This window comes from Oncorhynchus clarkii, chromosome 18, assembly GCF_045791955.1.
Source record: "Oncorhynchus clarkii lewisi isolate Uvic-CL-2024 chromosome 18, UVic_Ocla_1.0, whole genome shotgun sequence".
In the NCBI taxonomy this organism is placed as follows: Eukaryota; Metazoa; Chordata; class Actinopteri; order Salmoniformes; family Salmonidae; genus Oncorhynchus; species Oncorhynchus clarkii.
In genome coordinates, this window is record NC_092164.1 from 6,248,731 (window position 1) to 6,253,880 (window position 5,150).

A 5,150-nucleotide genomic window follows, 5' to 3' on the forward strand; every position below is an offset into this window, starting at 1 on the left:
ACAGGAATATTATATGGGGGGTTTAACTGTGTACGGGATGCAACTCTAGACAAGCCATCAACTAAACTAAATCCTCTTCCTAACATGTCTAAGGTATTAAACCACAATATCAAGGAGATGCGTCTGTGTGAACTGTGGAGATAGAAACATTCAACTGAAAGACAATACTCCTATTACTCTCACCTCCATAACTCATATTCAATCATTTACTTATGTATTGTAAACTTGGCTTTAATTGACTGTGTTTCTGAATGTAAATACCTTCCTAGAATAATTACAGACAATATCCCATTGTCTTTCACGGTTAAGCTCAACCTCCTATTCCAATAGCAGAGACATAGCGATCCAACACAATGTTTCTTGGAGATAAGGAGTTTACCTCAAATCGCAACACACAGATAGACATGTTTTTGGAAATGAATGTAGACAATGAAGTGGCCCAACTGTAGTCTGGGAAGGTCTTAAATCATACATGACAGGTTGAATCATGTCTTACTCTTCACATTAGAAAAATTAGACCAATAAAGAATTAGAAATACTAGAACAGAAAATTCACGACTTAGAACGAAAACACAGTTTAGATAGAAATGTTGACACCCTTCAACAGTTGAACACTTTTAAGCTTGAATATAACACAATAAACTCTCGATCTGCAGAGATTGCTTCCATGAAATCCAAGCAACAAGATGTTGAGCAAGGTGAAAGTGCAGGGGAAATGCTTGCTTGGCAAATTAAGAAAGAGGAATGAACCATCCATAGCATTCAAACCCCAGATGGTAGCATAATAATGGTTCCTTCTGAAATGAACTCATTAACTCAAAACATTTTATGACAAACTGTATCAATCCCAAAACAAAAGTTAAAATGAATATATAGACATTTTCCTCAATAAGGCCATTTGACCAATTATAAATGAAGCAGAGAAAAGGAATATGGATAAAACATCACCCCAGGTGAACTGTTGGAGGGCATCAATTATCTACATACTGGGAAATCTCCTAGTAATGATGGATTCCCAGTGGAACGTTATAGACACCTTAATCCCGGGTTACTAAGGCCTATGTTACATATGCTCACAGCAGCTCTAGAGAAAAATGAACTTCCCCAGTGACCATGATTGGCTACAATCACCCTACTTAAAAAGTCATATTCATTCATTCATATTCAATCACTTCAACAGAATCTGGATGAACCTAAGGCATCTAGCATAGATTAAATACTGAAAGAAGCTGCTACGACAAAGAAGTTGATTGCCAAGTTATATCAAGGGCTGATTGAAACTCTACCTGAAGGCTTAGAACCTATAATGAACAAATGGTAAACAGATCTAAATGAAGAAATGAAGGAGAACCATTGGTCACAGATATGTTAAAATGTGCATACCTGCTCCTACAACTTAAGACATGAACTAATGCAATGTAAGATAATTCATAGGACTTACTATAGTCCAGCCAGAATGCATGTAGGGTCACCCAGAAATCATCTCTGTTGGAGATGCAAAAAGCACAAAGGAACTATATTTTCTTTATTTTATTTTTATTTATTTCACCTTTGTTTAACCAGGTAGGCAAGTTGAGAACAAGTTCTCATTTACAATTGCGACCTGGAATATTACATATGCTGTGGTCCTGTGACAAACTGACACCATTCTGGGATAATGTATGTGCTACCATTTCATTAGGTCTAGGAATTTATTTCCATTTATCTCCACGATTATGTTTGTTGGGAAATATAAATATTGGTGATCAATATCAGAGAACTTTTGGTAATCTAGATCTACTTGCTGCAATAAAAAAATAAAGCCATCAATTGGAATGCTCCATATCCACGTAATGGGATACATCTCTCTTACCGTTAACAGCTGTGCATAGACCCCACAGCACCAGAAGCAGAGCAAGTCTGGATACGCTGACCAACTGCAGAACCAGACGTTGACCGGACACTGCCTGCTGAGACCGACTACAGATGTGACGTATTTACTCAGTAGAGGAACACGATAAAACTTAATCAAACCAAAGTGATGCTACTTTGACTCGGTTGACTTGGTTATAATGGACCTTGAGAGCTGAGAGGAGGAAGTTCTGCTGTCGTCTAGCTTGTATTCGTGTTACTCCTATGCAGAAACAATGGCACCTCTGCTAGTGCAACCTAGTTTTTGTGACTGGGGTCTTTGTAGAGCACCACAGAAAGGTCTTATGATCTACCACAGACACATCAACAGGTCCACTTCCTTCTTTAGACACAAAAAAATATAGATTTTGCACCACCACAAGGCTGAAGGATGCTTTATAACTGATTTTTTTTAATTGTCTAGGCAAGTCAGTTAAGAACAAACTCTTATTTACAATGACGGCCTACCAAAAGGCAAAAGGCCTCCTGCGGGGTTGGGGGCTGGGATTAAAAATATTAATAAATTAAATAAAATGTAGGACAAAACACACATCACGACAAGAGAGACAACACAACACTACATAAAGATAGACCTAAGACAACAACATAGCATGGCAGCAACACATGACAACACAGCATGGTAGCAATACAACATGAAAACACATGGTAGCAACAAAACATGGTAGCAGCAACACATGGTAGCAGCACAAAACAGGGTACAAACATTATTGTGCGCAGACAACAGCACAGAAGGGAAAGAAGGTAGACACAACAATACATCACACAAAGCAGCCACAACTGTCAGTAAGAGTGTCCATAATTGAGTCTTTGAATGAAGAGATGGAGATAAAACTGTCCAGTTTGAGTGTTTTTTGCAGCTCATTCCAGTCGCTAGCTGCAGCAAACTGAAAAGACGAGCGACCCAGGGATGTGTGTGCTTTGGAGATCTTTAACAGAACGCGACTGGCAGAAGGGGTGTTGTATGTGGAGGATGAGGGCTGCAGTAGATATCTCAGATAGGGGGGAGTGAGGCCTAAGAGGGTTTTATAAAGAAGAATCAACCACTGGGTCTTGCGACGGGTCTACAGAGATGACCAGTTTACAGAGGAGTATAGAGTGCAGTGATAAGGAGCATTGGTGGCAAATCTGATGGCAGAATGATAAAGAACATCTAGACGCTCAAGAGAGCACCATTACCTGCAGATCAAATCAAATCAAATCAAATTTGTTTATATAGCCCTTCGTACATCAGCTGATATCTCAAAGTGCTGTACAGAAACCCAGCCTAAAACCCCAAACAGCAAGCAATGCAGGTGTAGAAGCACGGTGGCTAGGAAAAACTCCCTAGAAAGGCCAAAACCTAGGAAGAAACCTAGAGAGGAACAAGGCTATGTGGGGTGGCCAGTCCTCTTCTGGCTGTGCCGGGTGGAGATTATAACAAAACATGGTCAAGATGTTCAAATGTTCATAAATGACCAGCATGGTCGAATAATAATAAGGCAGAACAGTTGAAACTGGAGCAGCAGCACAGTCAGGTGGACTGGGGACAGCAAGGAGTCATCATGTCAGGTATTCCTGGGGCATGGTCCTAGGGCTCAGGTCCTCCGAGAGAGAGAAAGAAAAAGAGAATTAGAGAGAGCATATGTGGGATGGCCAGTCCTCTTCTGGCTGTGCCGGGTGGAGATTATAACAGAACATGGCCAAGATGTTCAAATGTTCATAAATGACCAGCATGGTCGAATAATAATAAGGCAGAACAGTTGAAACTGGAGCAGCAGCACAGCCAGGTGGACTGGGGACAGCAAGGAGTCATCATGTCAGGTAGTCCTGGGGCATGGTCCTAGGGCTCAGGTCCTCCGAGAGAGAGAAAGAGAGAAGGAGAGAATTAGAGAACGCACACTTAGATTCACACAGGACACCGAATAGGACAGGAGAAGTACTCCAGATATAACAAACTGACCCTAGCCCCCCGACACATAAACTACTGCAGCATAAATACTGGAGGCTGAGACAGGAGGGGTCAGGAGACACTGTGGCCCACTCCGAGGACACCCCCAGACAGGGCCAAACAGGAAGGATATAACCCCACCCACTTTGCCAAAGCACAGCCCCCACACCACTAGAGGGATATCTTCAACCACCAACTTACCATCCTGAGACAAGGCTGAGTATAGCCCACAAAGACCTCCGCCACGGCACAACCCAAGGGGGGGGGGGGGGGTCTATACATTACGTCTCCGTAATCTAGCATGAGTAGGATGGTCATCTAAATCATGGTTAGTTTGGTAGCTGGGGTGAAAGAGGAGCGATTACGATTGAACTTTAACCTGCAGATTTGATATGTGCTGAGAGAAGGACAGTGTACCATCCAGCCATACTCCCATGTACTTGTATGAGGTGACTACCTCAAGCTCTAAACCCTCAGTAGTAATCACACCTGTGGCGAGAGGAGCATTTCTCTTACCAAACCACATGGCCTTTGTTTTGGAGGTGTTCAGAACAAGGTTAAGGGAAGAGAAAGCTTGTTGGACACTAAGAAAGCTTTGTTGTAGAGCGTTTAACACAAAATTCGGGGAGGGGCCAGCTGAGTATAAAACTGTATCATCTGCATATAAATGGATAAGAGAGCTTCCTACTGCTGGAGCTATGTTATTTATGTAAATTGAGAAGAGTGGGGGGGCCTAGGATCGAGCCTTGGGGTACACCCTTGGTGACAAGCAGTGGCTGAGACAGCAGATGTTCTGACTTTATACACTGCACTCTTTGAGAGAGGTAGTTAGCAAAGAGACACCAATACTCCTTAGCCGGCCCACAAGAATGGAATGGTCTACCGTATCAAAAGCTTTGGCCAAGTCAATAAAAATAGCAGCACAACATTGCTTAGAATCAAGGGCAATGGTGACATCATTGAGGACCTTTAAGGTTGCAGTGACACATCCATAACCTGAGTGGAAACCAGTTTGCATACCAGAGAGAATACTATAGGCATCAAGAAAGCCAGTCAGTTGATTATTGACAAGTTTTTCCAACACCTTTGATAAACAGGGCAAAATAGAAATAGGCCTATAACAGTTAGGATCAGTTTGAGCTCCCCCTTTAAATAAAGGACAAACCGTGGCTGTCTTCCAAGCAATGGGAACCTCCCCTGAGAGGAGAGACAGTTTAAAAGGTCAGAGATGGGCTTGGCGATGATAGGGGCAGCAACCTTAAAAAAGAAAGGGTCTAAACCCTCTGACCCAGAAGTTTTTGGGGGGTCAAGT